Here is a 24,354-nt window from a genome sequence, read left to right on the forward strand (position 1 = left end):
AGGTCTTACTCACCTTGTCCATACACATGTTAAGCCTTTGACTCAAGACTCCTCTAAAATAGGAATGGATCCACCCATTTCTACTCTTGAACTTGTGTTGCCTATTTTTGTAACTATTTGACTCAAGACTCCTCTAAAATAGGAATTGATCCACCTATTTCTAATCTTGAACTTGTCTTGCCTATTTCTGTAACTATCTCTAGAATTACTACTATTTTTTCTACTATTGTGACTACTTCTATTTAACCATATCTTCCTAGTAGTCTTCTTATTCCTTCTTTTCCTATGAATGTGTTGCCTTCTTCATTTCCCACTTCAAAGCCTTCATACAACAATGTTACCTTCACTTATCCTAATCCTCCTATTGTGGTTCCTAGTGTTCCACTCATACTTCCTTCTATTCCATCTAATTCAAATGCTCTTCCTAGTGTATCGAATGTGTCTATGCCACCCATGTCCTCTAATGATTCCACTATCCTCAGTCTTGCTCAATTTTTTTCTTCTTTGCAACAACTTGCTTCTTTTACTCAAATTAAGCTTAATGTTCCTATATGTGATATGGGTATTCCTTTTTCTTTTGACATTATCCATACAACTAATCCTCAATAAGATGATATGTCTTTCCTTGACATTTATGACAATAAAGGTGATCTGATAACTCATCTTAAGACTTTCTATGTTCTATGTAGTGATTATGCTCATGATCATAGGATTTTAGCTAAGTGTTTTGCTTGCACCTTTCATAAAAAATATTTGTAATTTTATTTCTCTTTTCCACCTTATTCTATTGATTCCTTTCATAAACTTGTTAATGCATTTATGCAAAATTTTTAGAATTGATCATTTTTATCTCTAACTAATTTGATGCATTTTAAATAAGGTCCTAAGGAAAATGTGAGTAATTTTATTGGTATATTTAAGAATTTTCATGCTTGGATCTCTTATACTATGCTTGATATTGGCATCCATCATATATTTATTCCAAATTTAAAAAAGACATTACAAAAATGATTTTTCTAATTGAGTTTACTCCATTTTCACAACTTTGTGCAACACTTCATCATTATCAATTATGAGTGAGTTAGTTTGAGAGAACCACTCAATTGGATCTTGCACCTATTGATAAGGGTGATGTCATGCCTAATCATAATAAAATCCAAAAACTTAACAACTATATAAACATTAGCAAAACCATGAATACAATAGATGAACAAGTAGTTATTGCATCTCGTAGTGTCATTGCTTCTTCCTCTATTTTTTAGATGAATGATAAGTTTTTTCCTCTTTTTTAGTCTTAAAATTCCATTTTGAGTAGGTTAGTTAGTTCAAATACGATTACATTTCCTCCTATTAAATTTCTTCTTCCCTCTACTATATCAAGTCCACACTTCCTAAAGCCTTTTGTTAATATCATTGCCAACTTGGACATGATACTAAGTCATGTTATTAGTTGAAGAATAATATTTGGGGTTTGATTAATTCCAATTTATTATCTATTGATAGTCATGATACTATAAATAAATGTGTGGTGCCTCCTAATCAAAATCTTCAAATCTATACCAATCCTTTACTTCTACACATTATTAATACTATTTCTTAACATCCTCTTCTTGATATGAATGTTGCTGATGATACCTTATGCAAGAGAATGAAAATATTGTTAATGGTGTGGAACATGTAGTTCACTCTCCACATCCATATAATAAAGGAATACCCTCTACATACAATGATCAACCTAAACCTAAACCTAATTGTAAGTGCACTAGAGACCTTACTATTTTGTTTATTGATGTAGATATTTTTAAGGAGCCTAATGACTCTCTTTATATTGCTACTAAAATTTCTAAATATCCTTCTTATGGGTGTCTTGTTGATCCTACTTCCATGGGTAATATTATTACTAAGGAATATTTATATGCTAAGAAGAAACATGATGATTTCTATGATTCTACTGATACTTGGAATTAGAGTTGTAATGATTTTTTGTACCCTCCTCAAGTTTCCATTTCTTTGTATGTTGAGCTCTATGGTAAAGTGGTCAATAGTATCTTTTTCATTGTTACTACTTTTGATCAACTAAAATTCAATCTTGGTTTACCTTGGTTGACTTCTATGCAATCCATTATTTCTCTTATTCATAAATGTATTAAATTTTCTTATGATGGTGAGATTAAGATGATTAATCATAGTCTTTATCATCCTTCTAGACCTCGATATTGTGCTACTCTTGATTTCTTTTAGCCTTGTTTTAATACAATACCTCCTACACATATAAATTATATTTTTCAACTTATCAATCTCACAAATGTCAAAATATTTATGAGTTCAGTATAACTAGGGATATCTCTCATAGTCTTTTTCCTACACCTTATTTTCCTATTTATTTTTATTCTTCTATTTCTAATGGTCAACCACCTCTTGAATCTATTGATCCTTCTACAATGGATCCTTCTTCTAGTATGGATCCTCCTTCTAGTGTGATTCCTCCTAGTTATCAACCTATTATTGTCCCTCCTATTAACCTTGGTTAAGAACCTAAGGTTGTTCATCCTTCACCTTCTCAAAAAATTTATAGAAAAACTAAGAATAATTAACATGTTTTTCCATGTCAAAAGAATCGCCAGACTCATGATAAATCTTATATGAATGCTTCTCATTAGCTCATATTCATAAAGGAAGTTAATTTTACTAATAAAACAGATAAACTTAATATTATGATTTTGGGGTCTATTTCTATTAATCTTGATGAAGAAGATACTTTACATGATGATGAGCACAATATTATTGATATTGATGTTGATTTACCTAATATGCTTTCTATGTAGCTTACATTCACATATACTCTTGAGCACAATGACTCTCCAAAGGGTCCTTCTTTAGATTTAGCTATTGTTCCTATTGTGTTAGATATAGTTCCTCTTACAACTTTTATACCTTCTCTTATAACTATTGACCAAGATAGGGGAGGAGGGAAATATGATTGAAGTGACTGATCTAGCATAGTATCTTTTTGTGTCTTTTTGTATTGTGATGCATTTTCCATCTATTTTTTTTTCTTAATGTTTGTCTAGAGCTCTTTAAAATAAGCCTTATTACCCATTAGGTGATAAAGGAATCAAAATTTTATATCATTATTGTATTTGTATCTTATTTCTTCTATAGGTTGTTATATGTTATGTTGTACATGTACTATTATTAATACTTATATCCTTATATGTCTATTTGGATTTGCAACATGGTAGTAATAATTTTTTTTGTCTCCATGATGGTAGTCTAAAACCACTCTTCTTTTTAACTTACATGTTTTTCTTCCATTGTGTTGTAGTTCTACATCCTTTGGGGGATGATGATATTTCATAGTTGATATAATATTTATATTTTAACATGAACATACTAACTCCAAAGTTAGTAGATCCCTTTGTACTCTTTATATGTTATGTGATCATTTGCCTTGATTTGTCTTCTCCCGGGGGCATCTCATAGTAGAAATTCCTATCAATGGATGTATGTATACTCTATTAAAGTTTTTTCAATGACTTTAATGTGGGGGCATACACTTTAATAATTTTTGAATTCAATCATGGGGTAGTGAATATGGATTTTGAGTATGGCTTGGGGTACTCTAGCCTTGGATTCTCAGTATAGTTCCTCGATTATTCTCAAATATATGCATTGCCACTTCATCACTTTTCAATAAAAAAATCTTGTGAATCCCCTTATGAATTACATATAATCCTAAAGAATGGATTCTTCATGCACACATTCAATACAAGAAGTGACCATCCTTGACATGGGGTCTCTCTTTCCTTTTCATACACATATGCTAAATCTTGTCTATGGGTAACACATAATAGTTTTCTAATACCCTTGCATGAGTAATGCAATCTTATTAGACCATGTCATGGTGATGCAAAGAACATTCAGCTATGAATGGGCCCCTAATGGATTGACTAGTGGGTTACCACCCTATTAGACTATTCAATGTCATCTTTGTAATAGCTATTTTAGTGATTCATAGTACAATGGGTACTCTACTAGGGGGATATAATCACTCATCTTCTCATTTTCCTTTTAGTCAATAATTTATCTCATACTATGATCTAGGAGTTAGGAAGGACACAATCACTTGGAAAATTGATGGATTCTTTGTCTCCTTGATTATAATAAGACTATCTTATTCATTGTGCTCTACTCTACCATGAGTTTGGATCGATTCCATAATCTTGCTAAAGTGGGGGCTAAATAAACCTTCGTTAAATTGGAAGCACTAAAATTTAATGAAGTTTTAACACACATTTAATGTGAGATCATCAATATATTTTCACATCTCCTTATTTCTTCCATTTTTTGTCCTTTCTCCTAGGTGGAATTGGAATAAAACTTAATTGATCCTCTATTTTCATTGTGTTAAGATTGAGGTAGGATCTATCCTCTTAGATTCCCCCTTTCCTTCATTGAACCACTCAAAATGTGTTCCTTTCATAGGAATGACTATAGATCAAACTTTGTATCTAATTTTTAGGATCCATGAACTATTTTGGGCTCTTAGAGGTTCCAAGCCTTGATTATCAAGGATGTAGTGTGCCTCTAATGAGTTGATCAGGGATCTGGTGTGCCCCTGATAGGCCAATAATTAGTGTAGTATGTTAATTGGGACCTATTTTAGGTCCCCTATTTAGGCCTTGTGTGTGGATAGCTTCAAGGTTTTAATTTATAGGAAGGTCATCCTATAGCTCTCAAGTACTCAACCATTCAAGTTTTCAAGCCTTCAAGTCTTCAAGCATCCCTCAAGAAATTCATCCATTCAAGATCAAGGATTCAAGAATTCAATTAAGGGACCCATATTTAATATTTAAACCATTCAAGATCCTTTTTCTTATCTTTTGCATCTATTCATCTTCAGCTTCTTGATCCAAATCAATCGCTCAAGTAAACACATTGCATTTGATTCAAAAGATCTTACTATTGTAAGGTGAATTTGTACATTTACTTTACATTCTATGTTATTTCAATTATTTCAATTCAAGATTAATTCCTAAAGTAAGTTTTGACCAAGGAAAAACCCCTATTAAAAAAAAAAATTCATTTTTATTATAGGTGGTGAATATTGTTAGAGTAATTATTTGTTTGCACTTATTAATTAAATCACTTTGATTTAATTAATTAAGTTGCCTATTACTCTATTTTTTGCTTAAGCTATCTTGTAGGTGCATTATTAATTAATTATTAATTAATAATGTGCAACCTAGCTTTTTAGTTTAGGGTTTCTATCTCACCTTTATAAGGATGAGCATTGTACTTTCTTCATTATCTCTTATGCATTTTTCATTTGAGAGCAACTTTTCTTCTATCTCCATTTTTTAGCAAACCCTTGCCTCTTCTTGTCTTTTTCTTCTGTGACAGGTTTTTGCATGCAGGGATTCGAAGGCTTTGTGGATTTGATTGGCTTATTTGCTCAAATCCTACATGGTATCAGAGCCAGATCTGCTGCAGCTTGTTCGTTATTTGGAGTAAAAGGAGAATGAGGGTTTGACAAAACAGATCTAGAATTTTTTGGGTATTTTTTGAGAAAACAGGGGGGTCACTATTTTTTGGAGCAGGTTGAGGCCAAACAGATGTCACAGATGGATTCAGAAGGCGTCAAAACCCCTATTTCCATATAAAATTTGTCCGATTTGGACAACGTTGCTCCGGGAGGCAAATTTTTTTTGCCCAGAAGGCCGTACGGCCTCCTTCACGCAGATCGAGGCATTTTTTTAAAAAAAAATTTTAAAAAAATTTGTTTCGGGCCGCTCCGCCCTGGCACCACCCCACAGCCACCAGAGCACCGCCCACGCTTGGCCGGAGCTCAGCCGCAGCCGGCGGACCACCCGCGGCGCAACCTCCGCTCCACCGCCACCACTACTGGCAGCGCCACCGGCGTCTACCGCCCGGGCACCACCTCCTCCAGCGGCGCCGCTAATTGCACAGTCTCGGCATGACATCATCTATCCAATCGATGACATCATCAATCCAGCAGCCGGATTTTTTCCCGGTGACTGGCTGTTGACGGCCATACGGCCGTCAAGTTTTTTCGCATGTCTGTATTTTTCCAGAGAGCTCCCTTCTTGGACCTGCAGTTGGTTTTTTGGCCTTAACTTGGGCATACAAAGGTCTTTTTCCGATCTGAAAGAAGCACCGGAAAGCTGGTTCAGAGACGGAGACAATGGTACTATTTTAGTTTCATTTTGAGTTCATTTGAGCTTCCAATTTTAGCGTTGAAGTAGAGACTTCTATTTCCCTCTTCTCTTCATCCGAAATCCAGGTTCTTTTCTCAATTTTTATACTTTCTATAGTTTTTTTATTTGGTATTTGAGGGACATCATTATATATTATGGGGGGGCACTTTCTTTTCTGTACTTTAATTCAGAATAAGACCCTTCTACTTTCGTCTTCATCTCTCAATGGCGGACTTCTATGTCGCCTGCCTTACACCACACAACTACCATACTTGGAAAGGACAGATGACTAGATTGCTTATGGCAAAGGGGTTATGGTCATGTCTTGATGCAGCTCAGCCAGTTCTATAGAGGCCTTATGAGCTTCTTATGCAGTGCAATAAAATGGATGAGGCAATGGGCCTCATTGCAATGAATATTTCAGAGGGGTTACTGTTTCACCTGGATGGTTTGAATACACCCAGGGCTATGTGGGACAAGTTTTCAACCTTATTTGGCACAATGAATCAATTCAGGATTCTACAGATAGATGCGGAGTTTACCTCCTTGATTCCTGAATCATTCACCAGCATTGAGGATTTCTTGATGAAATTCAAGTCTCTTCGATCTATGTTACAGGTTGCAGGAAAGACAAAATCTGATAATGAGTGTATCTTTCTGATACTGTCCAAGCTTCGAGGACCTTATCAGATTTTCACTTCTACCTTCTACTCCACTATGGATGCTCTAGGTGCACGACATGTTATGCCCTCTTTTGAGATTTTTTGTGACCGGTTGACTCGTGAGCAATCAAAGCTCATTAGTATGGATTCTCTTACAAGTTCACAATCACAGGCATTAATTGCCAAGCCACCTTCGAGCACACAGAAGCCGAAGCAGTTATCATTTTCCTCTTCTCAACACTCTACTGGCCCACCATCTTCTTCTAAGAAGGAGAAACAGAAGACTGAAAGACCTACATGTTCCTATTGTCAGAAGGGAACATATGATGAGTCACTTTGTTATCAGAAGAAGTTTGATGGTTATGAGAAACAGATAGCGGATTTGCAAGCTCTTCTTCAGAAGAGCAATCTTTCCTCTCCATCCTCTTCTGGCTCACAGGGGTCTGCTTATCAGTCTTCTTCTATCAATCCTATAGCTGAACAGGATCTTGGAAAGGGTCATGCATTGCGGGCTTCTTTCACATTCCCTTCACAGGTTCCTTGGATACTAGATTCAGGTGCTTCTCACCATATGGCATCTTCTCGAGAGATCTTCTCTTCTTTTGAGGCTTCTCCTATTCCCCATATTATCATTGGGAATAACACTATTATGACAGTCTGCGGGAAAGGCACTGTATGCATTCAGGATGGCACATTCAATGATGTGTTGTATGTTCCATCTCTGTCTGCAAACCTTCTCTCGGTTTATCAGATTTCTCACAGTGGGTCCGGGAAGACAGTTGAGTTCACTCCAGATTCAGTTTTCATCCGAGATAGTATGACAGGAGGTATTGTTGCTACAGGGACAGTTGATCTTTCCACTCGTCTCTACTCCTTTTCACACTTTGGTCCACCTTTGCCAGAGCATGAATCTCCTCCTTTGAGAGAGCGTCATGTGGTACAGTCAGGTTTCTTGAACCTCTGTGTGGTTCCTGAGACTACTGTTGTAACTGCCTTGTCACCTCCTCTTGAGCTCTTTTCTGTTCAGCAGAGTTCTTCTTCAGCACTGCTTGATCCTCCAGCTCCATTTATCAAGCCACTAGGTGCAGTTGTTGAAAATTCTACAGAGGACATTCATCTCCTCTTTGATGACAGTGTCAGCACACCTGTCATACCACTTACATTGGGGATTCCCTTTCAAAATCCTCGTGTCTACTCCTTTGAGCATCAGCTCAGCCTTCCAGTGACACCTCAGCTTTCGAGGTTCCCTCTACAGTGTCCACTACCTTTCACTCCTCTGCACTGGAGTCACAGTGGTTTGTTCATTCATCCAGGAGTTCTTTCATTCTGGGGGGGCTTTGGAGCCTTGGCCCTCTCTCACGGGGGGGGTTAAAGTCATGCATTGTACTTATGGCTTTGAGAGAGTCTCTTGAAGTCATTATATCTCTTTTTGGAGAGGGGTTTTTCCCACTGGGTTTTCTCCTTTACTCCAGTTTATAGAGATTTCCTTGTACTGGGTACCTGATTTGGCCTTGTTGCCGGGACCCAATTTTCCTGCTTTCATAGCTGTGCTAGGTTAGCTTACCTCCTGAGCTTCGCTTAAGGGGGGGTGTTAGAGTAATTATTTGTTTGCACTTATTAATTAAATCACTTTGATTAAATTAATTAAGTTGCCTATTACTCTATTTTTTGCTTAAGCTATCTTGTAGGTGCATTATTAATTAATTATTAATTAATAATGTGCAACCTAGCTTTTTAGTTTAGGGTTTCTATCTCACCTTTATAAGGATGAGCATTGTACTTTCTTCATTATCTCTTATGCATTTTTCATTTGAGAGCAACTTTTCTTCTATCTCCATTTTTTAGCAAACCCTTGCCTCTTCTTGTCTTTTTCTTCTGTGACAGGTTTTTGCATGCAGGGATTCGAAGGCTTTGTGGATTTGATTGGCTTATTTTCTCAAATCCTACAAATATTACATTGATAAACAAATTATAGATCTAAGTACCCTTTTCAATTTTCTTCAAAATTGTGAAATCAGAATCAACATCACACTCATTTCTTTAGGGATGATCAGATCACCCTTGATTCTTTAATGATGAAGAGCTCAACCTTGATCATATAGTTTTTCCCTAATAGATCAATGAATGATTTCTAGGTTTTGTCCATTGTGCAGTTTCAAACCCAGATCTAATGATTTTCATCCATTCTGATCAATACAACAAGCATAAAATCAAGTTTCAAAAGATGTGTCTTCTACCTTATTTACTCTTTCAAAATAATTAGTTATATATAGTTTTTTCTTATCATCTCATCTAATGTTTTCAATGATTTGGTTACCTTTCCCTTTTATTCACTAGACCTGGTTTGCATTAGTGCTCCTTTCTTGTTTGGCTAGCACTAACCTTTCTAGATCTAGTTCTTTATAATTGGGGTTAAAAGGAACTTTCTAATTGAATCCCCTCTCTATTATGTATGTATGGTTATGTGATTAACTCAGGCCTTCATATCCTTGATTCAAATTTCCAACCATATAAGTGCAAAAAAAAAAAATGGAAGATGAAAGGAGGACACCATGTAGATAGGTCCTACCTCAAGTTTTACACCATAGACTAGGATTACCAAGGATTATTTATTAGATCCTACCCAAATTCCATATAGGAGAGATAGAAAGAGATATATAGATACATCTTAAATGAAAATTTATCATGAAGTTATATTAAATAGGTGCCAAACCATCACTAGATTCAAGTGCTTCTAATTTAGGATGATACAATTTGTATCCATAATGTTTGAATCATGATGAGAAGAAGGGTGTGTTGGATGAATTTTATAATAATAATGGAACCAAGCATGGATCAGATGAATTTAAAACATATCAAATATTGTGATCAAGTTATTATTACCCTATGATATTCAAGGATACATGTGAACATGTTTTCTCCTACCATGTGTGCCAAACAAGTGTAACCAGAGAAAGAAACCCAAAAATGTCATTAAAAGAATTAAATGAGGTGAATCTCTTCTCTATGTGGGGACTTTATTTTATTGGACCTATAAATCCACCATTTTTAATGGGACATAGGTAAATTCTTACAACAAAAAATTACTACATAGGATGGACTCAAGCTAGGGCATTGCACAACTACACTACCCAAGTTGTCATTATCTTTATTAATGAGAATAATGTCATGAGGTTTGAAATGTCCATTTTTTGGGTATGTGATATTGGAACTTCTTTTGCTTTGTTAATTCTCATGAAATGGGCATTACAAAATTAGGTAATCATTAAATTCTTATTATCCTCAAGGAAATTAAGTTGTTGAGTCTACTGGCAAAATTTTTATAATTGTTGTTAAACATGTACTTGATGAAAATTTGAAAGATTCGTACTCACAATTGAAATATGTACTATTTAGATAAGAACTATATCTAGTTTGTAGGTATTGGGGGGATGAGTTTTCGATATTAAATGTTAGGGTTGTGAATGTGTTGGTTATTATGTAACTAGTAGTTTGTTTTTATGATTTTACCATTATTTTTTTCTATGGTCCAACCCTTTAATTTGATTGTTTTAATTTAAAAATTATTATAGATAATTTAAATAATTAACTGTATTATTTTATTCTTCTATTTATTTAATTACATAAATTCATCACCCCTTTTGTATTTAAATTCTATTTAAATACTATCTTCTCAATATATTAAATTTATTTTAATATATGGTTCTTCTATTTCATTTATTTAAATAAATTATATTTATTTAATTCTCCCACTTGGCTGGTATTATTCTAAACCTAATTGAATTAAGTTTAATTTTATTCAAATCTTGGTCCTATTCTATAATCCTTGTCTATACCTTAATCCTCCTATTAAGATTGATTCAACTATAAGTATTGTTGTCTTATCTGTAATCATATGCACAATCACCTTTTCCAAGGTGGCCACCTCTCCATCTTCTTTCTACTATAGTCATTTCAAATTCTTCTCTTTTTCTCACAAAGGTGAAATCTTTGAATTTTTAATGGTTTTCCCTCTTAATCCTAGCCACTCATTATTTTTACCTCTTCATCTTAGTCATTTTCTTTTTTCACCTTCATCTTGTTCATCCATTATTTTGCCTCTTAATCTCATTCATTCATTTTTCCCATTATTTGTAAGAGAGGACCTCTCCTTTATTTTATAAGATAATCATGTTAGATTGGGGTTTTTGTTGCACCAAAAGACCAATCTTTCAATTCTTGATACAACCACTCAACTTATAGTACCTAGGAGGAAGTTAAACCCTTATCACAAATCTTGAGGGAAGTGCTGAATAAATTTCTAACAATATCCCCCTTAGCCTTACTTGAGGGTCTAAGGATTCACACCTATGACCAAGCTCTAATACCACTTGTTAGAATGGGGTTGCTATTGCACCAAAAGGTTGATCTTTCAATTTTCAATACAACCACTCAATTTATAGTACATAGGAGGCAGTTAAGCCCTTGTCACAAATCTCGAGGGGAGCACTGAACAAATTTCCAACAAATCAATGATAGAAACACTTGAGCACTTACAATTTTACATTATATCATTTGGACTAGCATAAAATTTTTATTTTATTATTTTAGAATTATGATATATCTATAATAGATATATTTTTCCTGTATAGAACCTTAGTTGTTTTTCTTAGTTGTTAGTCTTGCATCTTCAATCCTAGCTCAACATTGAATTACATTTCTAATCTAAAAAATCTAAAAAATATTTCATTCATCATTTCTTGTGCATTATCTTTTTAATAGATCTTGCACTTGCACATCATCTTGTAATATTTGGGACAAGTTCTTCATACTTATTCCCAAGACCCTCGCATTTGCATTTCTTTAATTGCACATTAAATTGCATATCATTGTGTTGGGAAGATCATACCCATAAATCTTTTTAAAAGATCAAATTTTCAGCGTAATTAAATATTACTAATTACAATTTATTTAAGTTTACTTAGGATAATGAGTTATCATACTAGTTTTCATATAGACATATAGGAGTTTGCAATCTATTTTAGCAAATGTTGTAGGATAAATCCACTTGCAGTTAATTGTTATCTAACATCTATTTGTTTATGAGATCTACCTTTTTGTTCTTATCATGTTATCATCATCTCATTGTTGCATATACTTTGTTATACAATGGATTATGATCCACCTTTAGTTGACATGTGTTTATTCCTTATCTAGTTGATAGGTTATCACTTGCATTACCCCCAGTTAGAATGCATTGCCTATACATTCAAGCATATCTTCATTGCACACATAAAAATATTAGGCATCTATTATCATTTGATCATCATTAAATCAAGTTAGTTTATGATCATACCATTTTCTCTTTTATTTGTGTTATATCTTGATCTTTTAGTTTTTTGCATCAATAAAATTCTTACATGGTATCGAATCCATAAGAGTTTCATAATATAGCCTATTTGGAGCAAAATTTGTTGCAGTTCAAGATTGGAGCTAGATGGTAAAAATTAGATGTTGGCATAAAATTGAGAATCTCCTCTTAGCTACAAAAATTATGCAACCAATTACAAACTACAAGCTCAAAAATTTTGGTAAAACATGGGATTCATTTTAGTGTAGAACATTATGAATGAAATGAAACCTTCAGATTCTAGGTTGAATCCTATTTGAATATTGAATTGATTGTACTTGAAAAAACTATTAATACTTGAAGTGTAAAGGGGAAAAAGGAAACTTTAAAGAGAAATGATAGAAATCTAAAAAAGCTACTTAAATACACCAAAAATGTGACAATGCTTAAACCCAAAACATATGATAGTATAAGTTGATAATACTAAACCATACAAAAAAACACAATTTGGTGGTGAGTAAATTTTAAAAAATTACAAATAGGAGGCACACTAATTCAAAATCCTAAGTTAGTAATAAAAATGACACTTTCACAACTAACTAAAATTTGAAAAGGTAAAGTTTCACAATTCTATAACCTATTCAGTTGTATGATTCTTGATTAAGGTAAAATTTCAAGACATTAGTATGCAGGATTCAGACAGCCTCAACATGAAAACATAAAATCTAAATGATTAAGTACATAAAATAGGAATTCTAAATAGGTCTCAAAGCTTTTGTATATTCAAAATAATTGAAAAGGAACCAAAAAAATATTGCTTTACAACTGCAAGAAAGATATGAACATTACAATATTGTTCTTAATAATATAGGAGAACTAACTAAAAAATGATCCTCAATACATGTGCTTGTCTTAAACATGAAGATAAGATAAGAAAATAGGCCATAACACCTCATTAATCCCTTGAGTTAGACTCAACTAAAAATTTAAAAATATAGGACTTAAATCCCCTCCAAAATGCATGAAAATATAATAAATAGTCTCTTCACTCCAAATATTACCATAAAGAGTCATGAAGATGACTTCATTTACCCCCTAAATTAACTCAAAGCTAGTAAATACCCTCCACCTATTTTCAAACAAATGCAAACCTCCTTGAAGAAGTCAACATCCAAAACATTTTAAATAACACACAAAATATTATTATTAATAAAATTGATTTATAACAATAACAATTTCATCCACAATAATTACAATTGATACCTCTCTTTTCCTTAAAAATATTGCATTTTAAGTCTACCAATTAACATGACAAAATATATCAAGTCACATTAGCCCATAAACTTAAGTAAGGGGTCAAATGGTCACCAACCCACTTATGGATTCCAAATCTTATCAATTTGATAAGATTTGGGGATTAGACCCCAAGATAAGAGAATTTTGAGTGTGATCAAATTAGCATATTTTTTATTCCTTTGTCTTTCTCAATAAGCTTTAGGGTTTTCAAATCCCAACTTTCATGTAGTTGCTATGGCACCACTTTGACTATGCTAGTGAAATTTGACCACTTCTCTAAGACTTGGCCTTGACCCATAGCTTGAACTGGTGTGTATGAGTAATGATTTTTCTATTGGTGTGTTTGACATTCCTATTTCTATAAGGCATTATTATGGTAGAAAAATTATAGGGATTTTATTGTCAAGCTAGGACATAAATTGGTGCGATTGAGCATGACTTGCAATAAACTCATGAACTTAACTACAACCTCTAGATTTTTTTTCTTCTAGTATTTGTTAAGAAAAACTTGAATGGTGAAAAATATCTCTTTGTGTCATGGGTTGGGATGTCAAAAATTCACTTAGAGATCATTATACTTAGATGTTAAGGTTGCTATGATCTCGATCTTGGAGTTCAATGAGCTAATTGAAAGATAAGTTATTCTTTATTCTCATATTTAATGTCCTTTTTCCTATATTTTTGCATATGGATATAAGATAATTATACTTTAAGGATTTGAATATTTGAAAATGTGAATTGTGTTGTAAATTTTTTTTTGAAATATTCAAGCCTGCGTATTTTCATTTGCAATGAAAGTAACATTGTTTGTGTGCTTGGTTCTTATTGCTAAAATATGTTTGGGTTTGATATTGCAACTATAGGAACATTGGAAAATCCACCTTATCTACTATTGTTAGTTTCTTGCATAGCAGTTTATATCAAACACAAATCCACAACTTCTTTTTCTACTCAAAATGTTTAGAAACATTGTACAAAAAAAGATGAGAACCCTTTTTTAATGAAATATTGATGTTGATAAATAAAATGAACTTTTTACTTTGTTGAAGAATATGTGCCATTTGAATGCTTGAATTTGGAACTCAACATAGTTACGACTCCTTTTTTGACATTCCATCTTTGAACACATAGTCCAATATTGCACCGTTGATTTCTTATAGGAATATTTTGGAAAACCTTTTATCCTTTTGTGAAGCTAATGTTGAACATGAACATTCTACTTTATTTGATATGAATAATAATATGATTGTCTTGTTGGTTTAGTTGAATAGGAATTTGTATAAACACATCTCATCACTTTTATTTTTATTTGTAACAATAGCATGAAAATGATTAACATCTTTTATCTTTCATTATATCTTTTAATTCAATACCATTTCCTTTATTAAAATGCAAATTTATTCTTTCTTATTTAACTTTTTTTATCATCATTATTGTTACTATATTTGATGACAAAAATCCAAGGTCTTGTTATCTCTCTATTAATTGAGGATAATGATAGCACCATCCTTTATGTTGTTCCTATGCACATCACATATGTTATTCCAATGCATTACTTTTCCTATATATTGGATGTTGTTCAATGCTTGTTGCTTCAACTTTTTCTTGAATTTGAACACATCCACACATATCTTCACAATATGTGTCTCCTCTTTACTCATGTAAAATGTCATGATAGAGACCCCTTTTTTTATGAGCTACACTAACATTGTGGACAATATACCTCTTTTAAGTACAAATACAATATTATTATTCTTGAATCCATGTGTTGTTCAGGTGGCTTTCTTGTTTGAATTTTATTTTGTCACATTAGATACTCTACCTCCGATGAAATTCAATTTCCATTATCTTGTTGCTTGAAATAATCCCCCTCCTTTATTTTGATGCTATGTTTCTTGCACTCATAAGAGTCATTATGTAAATCTTCATTTTTCAATCTTAATAAAAAGTTGTATCAACATATCTTGAATGTGTATATTAGCACTTGAGCTTTTGTAGTTAGTTAACTTTTAGAGTGACTTCTTGTAGAAGAACTTAAAATAAAAGGCTTTACGAACTATGTCATGTCCCTTTGAAACTTTGTTAAATACATTCTATAAATAACAACATACTTTCTATCTGATTATGAAAATAACTCCTAAGTATGTATTAATACAAGTAAAATGATTCACATGAAAACATATGTCCCTTTGATACTTAACCAATTGAAATTATTCAAATTATTGATTTGATCTACTTCATGAGTTATTGATTATATGTATTCTTTTTTAGCTAAGCTCAAACCCTTGTGGAAGCCCATTTTGCATCCACTCAACAATAATAAGTATCACTAATCATTAGTGAAGAGATAACTCGCATAAGTGATTATGATGTTTTCATTTTGACGCTTCACTACCAATAGATGATTTTTCCTTATTTTATGTAAGTAAAACATGAATGGAATGCTTTGAATATGTGCAGTGAGGAAACCCATCATTTCTTAGATCAATTTGATCTAACTCTTTTTCTTTTTCAATGCAAGACTATTGACCATGAAGACCTAAAACTCAAAACACTGTGGGAGATCTAGAGTCAAAGACATATGATGAGGACGTATATAGAGGATAACTTGACTAGTAATTACCAAAAAATGATTGGTCCGTTTGACCCTTATGAATTTCATTTTATTCATTTATGTTTCTTCACTTGTATAGAATATAGAATGTTTATGTACTAAAGGTTACTCTCACAAGCTTGTTGTTTGAGAGGTAGATTTTTAATTTAGCATTTATTTTCTTCATTTCATCAATTGTTGAACAATTGAATATCAGATGTATAAACTTGCTATGATTAATACAAAAGACAATCTTTGATAAAAAAATGAATGACATTCATGAAATACTAAACTTTGAAGTTAAAGATGTGTACTCACAATGCAATTTTCTTCTTTCATACTTAAATTTTACATGTGTGCAAAATTTAAGTAATGGCTCCTAAAGCCCCTAAATCAACCTTTGTTTCATTGAAATTGCACATATGAGGTCAAATCTAGTATCGTATGAGTTTTGGAGGTGCAATAACAACAATTCAAAAATAATAATTAGAGAGGTTATTTTCAAAAACTGATCTCACTCATCTAGACTCCTTTTTTCGACTAATTATTATTTTTTTTGGGTAGAATTTGTTGATCTAAACATTGGTGCAGGTTGTTCCTAATTAATCTTGAATTTTTATAAAAAAAATATTAAATCTATTTTTTGCAACTTTAGAGGCTTCTTTTGAGCTCAAACAAACACATTATTAAGTGCAATATTTTTTGAAAGTGCATTATTTTTTGTCTACTTTTTAGATCTTGTTTCAATTTGGAGAAATTCTAAGTAGACATAGCAATTCATCATTTGGTCAATTTTGGAATGTTTTGGCACTTGTAATTGTTTATATCCTTGAGTTATCTTGTGTCTTATTTTGTTGAGTCTACTATAGACTCTTCTATGGTAGTCGTCAAAATTAGAAGTCCAAATTCATCCATCATGACAAGTGGTAATTGTACATGCATGATATATAAAGTGTAAAAAATATCTATTTTGGAGGGGAGTTTCTTTGGTTCTTTGCATTTTGATAGGATGCATTGATTTTATAATCTTTTATTTCATGTGTAATGTATATCATGGATGTATAAATACATCTTGTTTTCATAAAATTGACTAACTATATTATGCATTATGGGAAAAAGGAATCATCACACATTATAGGTGGCCTAATATCTTGCCTAATCTTTATGGACTCAACCTTGAGCCAAAGACAAAGTGGAAGAGATAATTTTAGATGGTTAAAATTTAATATATTAGAGATGTAATTGGTATGAGTCTCTTTTCCATTAAACATAATCTATTCTACTCAAAGATAAAGGATAATTATTCTCCTCACCCAGTTTGGAATATTAGTTTTGAAAATTTTGGAGACTGACATATTACTAAACTACTAACTAACTCTACTACAGATTGTCTTATTACACATAATGATGCAGATGATACTCCCTATGATGCTAATAAATTAGTGGATATCGAATTAATATTATTCCATTACATTCACAATGATCTAAAGCCTCTAGTTGCATCTCCCACTTCTCCTACTATTGCTCATGATATTTCATGATATGTTTCATCCATAGTTTCTTGTGATTTAGTACAAGATTCCATGTCTTCTAGTTATAACTCCTTGGGATGACTACTTGAAAAACATTGTAGGTTTTTTTGTGGAGTCCTACATTGAGGATTTGGGAGAATCCATTGATGATATTAGTCTTCTCTTTGTTGAGGATGATACTTCTTTGATTTTTGTGAGGAAGAACTCTAAACCTTGTCATTCTGCACTTGATCATTCTTTTGAGTTTGACATGGTTGTGGATTATTTGATAAAATAGTTAGAGGTGTCTTTCATTTTCAAGAATACATTTGAGTTTTTGGAGATTGATTTTCATTAGTCTCAAGGTTTACTTGTGATGACAGATTGCATAGTTCACACTAATCATACTCACCTGAAGGAACAGTTATGTGCTACGACAATGTGATTATTGCTTTGGAAGAGTCACGAGCAATTAAGGAGTAGTTGTCAATCAAGTCATGAAGGTGTAAAACAATCAACTTAAACCATCAATACAGCTTCACAAGTCAGATGGCTAACTTTCATTTTTAGGGTGCGATGTCATGATCTCTAACTCTAGTAGTTCATGATGGTAGTCATTGCATGGTCATGGGTGGTTAAGCCTAACCCATGGTCAAGGCTATGATGCAATGATTCCATTTATCACTCATTTTTAGGGTTAAAATCTAAGTTAACATTTCAAGTGGTGATGTTGTGATCTTCCTCCTATTCACATAGTCACAGAAGGTTAAGGTCAACCCTGGGTCAAGGTCATGAAGTGAAAAAAACCTACTATCACATGTTCACAAGGTTAAGAGATGGGTTAATAGTTTAGGTTGTGATTCTACGAATGGATATGGGTCACGTAGGCACAAGGAGTTAAGGGTTAACTTGTTAGAGCTATGAATCAAATTATCACATCATCGCTAAGTTAACATCAAGGTTAATAGATCAAGTTGCAATAGTGTGATTATGGTAAAATGGTAGTCTTTGCTAGGTCACAAGTGTCCAAGCTGTAGTTCATTTTGAAGTCATGACAGTATGAAAAACTAGCATATGTAGTAAAGGTAGCATCAATCATGGAGTCACAAGCATTTGATGCTATGTTCAACTTTAGCTAGGAAGGGGGAATAAATAAGACATAATTGTCTTCGCACCATTGCATGATTAGAAGACTACCAAGTCTAAACCATGGTGATGATGTGAAGAGCTAATTACATATTACTCACAAGATCACAATAGTTTGGGGAACATAGTGAAGGTAAGTTGTGAAGTAGTTATATATATAAAATGAAGCAGTTACAGGGTCAGATGACTAATGAAGGAAATATGTCATGAAGTTACAAAATAAGGTGATGAGTACAGGTCAATAGATAGTTGAATGTCTAAACAATGTGGCAAAATGCTTTAGTATTATTGGGCCATGTGGTAGGTTTGATGGCTGAATTGATGACATATCTAATATGATGCATCGAAAACACTCTCAAAGGTAGCTCTTTAATGGAAAACTAATTCCTTGATCATTTGCAACTACCTTTTGATGATCTCCATGCCTATTTGATACAAAGGAACCACCATCACCACTATGAGTTATCTTTCTAGCTAGCTATGTAGTTATGACTATCATTTTTGTCTCTTCGAGGACATAATCAATATGAAGACATGATTTTCTAAATATGGGTATGCATTCAATCAAATCTTCTTTAGATTAGCAGTGATTTTTTTCTAGGAATATAATGTCAGCAATTGAGCTTTGGCTTAAGGAAAAAGTTTTTTAGTTATGGTTGACCTATAAAAGTAAGTTTTGTAACCCTTCCAAGGGCTGGTCTTTTTTTATATTCTATAGCAGTAGTATTCTATGCTTTGTTACTATAATTCCCCCTTTTCTTGTGAATGAATATAATTCTCAATTATATCTCCTTCTTCCATTATTATATTGTGCAACATATTTTTCCTTATATTGATGTATTACTTTCATTCTTTAGTTATATGTTGTTTCTATTGTCTTTGAATGATATAGAGTGAAGTCCCTTCGTTATACCATTTCACTGATTTTTGATCTATCCATGATTGTTGAGTCAAAGCAAAGATAGAATCTTTGTATCTGAGGATTATATTGATGAACGATGCTTCCTTGGGAAGGGATAAGATTGAACAATACTATTTGGTGTATCACACCTCTTATATTGGAATAGGTAGTTTTCTTTCATGCATTCCTTCTCCCTTTTCCTCTTAAGAAATAGTTGGGTGCATCTTGATAGTAAGGAAGTCGGCCTTCTTTAGAGACTTAATCTCTAACTGCAAAGCCCCACACTTTTGAGTCTATTTCCATGTTACATGATTTTGCCTTTAGGTAAAAAATTTAGTCAAGGGTGCAAACTTTCATGTCAACAGTTTTTGGCATGCCTAGTGGGACTCTCATATTGAAGCATCCTAAAGTCTACTATTTCACTAGTGTTAAAGAGGTGAACTTCAAATTATGTTGAGGAGATAGTGTCATTCTTAGCATTCCAAGCCTTCAAGAGGCTCATTTTTAAGCACTCGATGACTCTACTCTACTTCTACATCTAGATTTTACACCAGAATTGTTGTGATTCATGCCAAAGCTTACAAGGACATCTTCTAGAGGTAACTTTCAATATACTAAACTTTCATTTTCAAATACTAGAAGAAGGAGAAGTAGATTATCTCTATCACTAGTTAGGAGTGTAGAAGTAATACATACACTTGCAAGATCTCTTTCTACTCCTCTTATTGATAAGTCATAGGCTAGGATACCATATGTCCATTTAATAGATCATTATTCCACATACCACAATCTAGAGCTCATTATTTTATTTTACCACATTCAATGGTAGAAGTCCCCTCATTCTAGCCCAGAGGCATGATATTCTAGTTACTTCTCTTAAAAGTCTACTAGACTTCATTGGTGAAGCCTCTATCTCTCCCTTACAGAATATTTAAGAAGTATCTAACATCTATAATATCCATGGTATTACAGAAGATGATGTTTTCATTAGATTGTTAGCTTCATCTCTAAAAGGAAAAGCCTTATAGTGGTATAGAGGGTTACCACATAATTCAGTCACTAACTGGGATGAGCTAGGAGAGAGGCTATGCAAACATTTCAAAAAAATAAGTAAAATACAAGTGGATTGTGGAATATGTTGTTTGATGGCTCAAGGAAAAAATGGTTTAGTTTCTGGTGTTATGCTTGTTTCCCCTAAATTGGAGAAATACTATTTTTCTTTTAGACTTCAATTCAATTGCACTAGTAATGAGGTGGAGTATGAAGCTCTGATCTAGGGTCTCCAGCTTGCAAAAGGGAGAGGTATCAAGATCTTGAAGGTATTTGGGAATAGTGAGTTGGTTGTTAATCAAATAAAAAATTAGAATGTCACAAGAACAACCTTCTCAAATCATACAAGCACAAAGTGTGGGATCAACTTGAAGGCTTTGAAGATTTTAATATTTAGAGTCTCCCAAGAAATAAAAATAAACATTTTGATAGGTTTTCATCCATTGGCGCTCATTATGATATACCACAGCATGCTATTGATGAAAATAAGTAACACATTAGAATTTTTGTAAGGCCTATTTTCACAAAAAATTACACAAATTGGAAAGTGTTTGATTTTGATGTGTAAATTTTCAATTTATTATAAAATGAAGTAGAATTCTCTACAAGAAACCAGTCCAAGTTGCAAGGTCAGTATGGGGACTAGATCATGAACCTTAGCTCCAATAAACTGTCTAAAGGTCTAATCACCTTGGAAGACATTTTCAACTCTGATGATCAAACAAGAGGTAAAGGTTCAAACTTGACTACAAAGAAGGATGACTACACACCTATCATTGTTGTTGATGGAAGGACTCTCAACTTGGGAAAGGTATGCACTAATATTGAACAAGAAGTATTCATTTAATTATGTCAAGAATTCAATGAATTTATTTCTTGGACATATGTAAAGGGTTTTAACCCAAGCTTATTTTAGCATACCATAGATTTAAACCATGATGCTAAGCTTGTTAGGAAAAAACAAAGGCCACTTAACCCCAAGATTGAACCTTTAATGAGAAAAGAACTATCAAAGCTCATAGAGGCTAAAATTATTTTCCTTATCAACCACTCTTCATGGGTGGCTATCTTTGTTCATGTTAGGAAGAAAAGTGTATACATTAGCCTATATGTAGAGTTTAGGGACCTTAATAAGGCTTCTCTTAAAGGTCACCATCCCCTTCCTTCTATGGAACAAATCCTATCCAAGGTTAATGGTTTAGAAAGATTTTCTTTCTTAGATGGTTTTTTAGGCTACAATTAAGTGTTAGTCCAATAGTCAAAAATAAATAAGACAATATTCACTACCAAGTGGGGTACCTATTCTTATTGTAAGATGCCGAGACTAACCAATGTAGATGCCACATTTCAGAAGGTAATGGAGATGGCCTTCAAAGGTGTACAGGAAAATTTTGTGTTGGTTTACCTTGATGATATAACTATCTTCTCAAAAAATGTAGCAAATCATTTTGATCATTTGAGATAGGTATTCACTAGATGTAGAGAGTATGGTGTGTCCCTAAATCCTAAGAATTGTATATTTTCTACTGACCAAGGAAAACTCCTAGGGCATATTGTGTCAAGAGGTGGGCTAACAATAGATCCAAAGAGAGTTGAAGCAATTTTCTCTCTTCCACTTCCTAGCCATTAGAAAGGATTTTAGAGATTCCTTGGTAGGATCAACTTAGTAAGAAGGTTCATCCTTGATCTTGCCTCCATGGTGAAACCTCTCATAGCTATGTTGAAGAACCTGATGTTTACTTGGACCAAAGAAGGGAAGTCTAGTTTTGAAGAGATCAATAAATCAATTGCATCAACCCCCACTCTTGTCAACCCCAATTTTGATAGGGATTTCATCCTCTACTCTCTTGAAGCAAGCATTGGAACTATCCTCACATAGTTGAATGATGAGAATTTGGAGTAGCCTATTGCTTTCTTTAATGAAGGGCTTAAGGATTATGGTAATAGGTACAACTATGTAGAAAAATAGGTCATTTTTTTTGTAAGGGCTCTAAAAATTTTCAGCCATCTCTTGTCTCATAAAAAGATCCAACTTTTAGTCTCACATGCTAGTGTAAAAGAGTTCTTGCTGAACAAGGATATCAATGAAAAGAGAGCTGGATGGGTTACTAGAATCATGGAATATGACATTGATATTAAGATCACCAAGCTTGTTAGAGGAAAGGGACTATGTGAGAAGATGAATTCATCTTTTGAGACACATGAGGAGGTTGCCCTCTTAATTCAAGGTGAGCAACTGGTGGATAATGAAGATCAAATTGATTGGTTTCATGACATGACTACCTTCTTGATAGAAGAGAGATATCCTCAAGCTCTAGATAGATCCAAGAGAAGATAATTTAGATTTTAGGCTATCCCTTATGTCTTGGTGGATGGAATATTGTTCAAAAAGGATTCTGATCGAGTCTTATTAAAATGTGTCTAGACTGATCATATCAATAGATTACTAAAAGAGTTCTATAATGGCCCTATTGGTGGTCATTTCTCAGCCAAAATCATTGCAATGAAGATAATGAGTGTTGGTGATTATTGGCCAACCTTATTTGATCATTACCATAAGTGGATGAGTAAATGTGAGAAATGTGCTTTCTTCTTAGGAAAGCAAAGATTGGCTATCATTTTCTCAATGGGGTTTGGATTTTATTGGTCCAAGAAACCTACCCTCTAATGTAGGTCACAAATGGCTTTTTGCAGGCACATATCAATTTACAAGATGGATAGAGGTAGTGGCTTTGAAGGATGCAACAAAAGCCTCAGTGATAGATTCTAATCAAATTTGGTGTTCCATTAACTATCATATTAGATAATGCCAAATCTTTTGTTGGAGCTCATATATGTTCTTTAGCTCTAGAATGTGGGATATATTTGAGAACTTTCTCAAATTATTATCCCCAATGGAATGGCTTGGCTAAATCCTCCAATAAGGATATCATCAAAATCATGAAGAGAACAATTGAAGATAACCAGAGTTGTTGGCATTCAAATCTAAGAACTTCCCTTTGGGCTAACCGAATTACACCTAAGAGACAAATTGGGAACTCACCTTTCATGCTAGTATATGGAAGGGAAGCTAGGCTTCCTATTTCACTTGAATTTCCCTCTCTCAAGATTTCTCATCAATAAGAGCTAGAGGAGAATGATCCCATGACAATTGGATTAACATAACTAATTGAATTAGAAGAAAAGAGACAACAAGCTATGCATACACTTAAGGCTCAACAAAAAAAGGTCAAAAGAAGTTTTGACAAGAAGGCTTTACCCAAAGTTTTTAGAGAAGGATACCTTGTTCTCAAGTGGGATACAGATAGAGCTAAACTTGGTAGGAAATCTAAGTTTTATGCTATGTGGAGTGATTCTTATGTTATCACTAGTTGTAAACAAGCCAACACTTTCCAATTATCTAGGCCTAATGGTGATATTCTAGCAATTCTAGTCAATGGAATTCACCTTGAGCCTTGCTTCTAGAGAAGGTTAAGGTTTTCTATATATAGTAGATTGGTTTTCCTATTTTCAATAAGTTTGTGGGCACAAGCCTTCTCTATAGTAGAGAGCAAAGTTTTGAAGGTTTTGTAGCTGTAGAGAAGAGGCAATTTTTTGTGAGAATATAAATAGAATGTAAGGTTCATTTTTGGTGACTCCAACCCAATG

At 33.3% G+C, this 24,354-nt stretch overlaps 1 pseudogene; it reads left to right on the plus strand.

Annotated features, from left to right (window-relative positions):
* Positions 1-7,697: 7,697 nt before the first annotated feature.
* Positions 7,698-24,354, plus strand: part of LOC149573220 (protein SEMI-ROLLED LEAF 2-like) — a 152,032-nt pseudogene continuing 135,375 nt past the window's right edge.

This window comes from Cupressus sempervirens, chromosome 2 (genome assembly GCF_028749045.1).
Source record: "Cupressus sempervirens isolate cs-2001-9-10 chromosome 2, ASM2874904v1, whole genome shotgun sequence".
Lineage (NCBI taxonomy): Eukaryota > Viridiplantae > Streptophyta > Pinopsida > Cupressales > Cupressaceae > Cupressus > Cupressus sempervirens.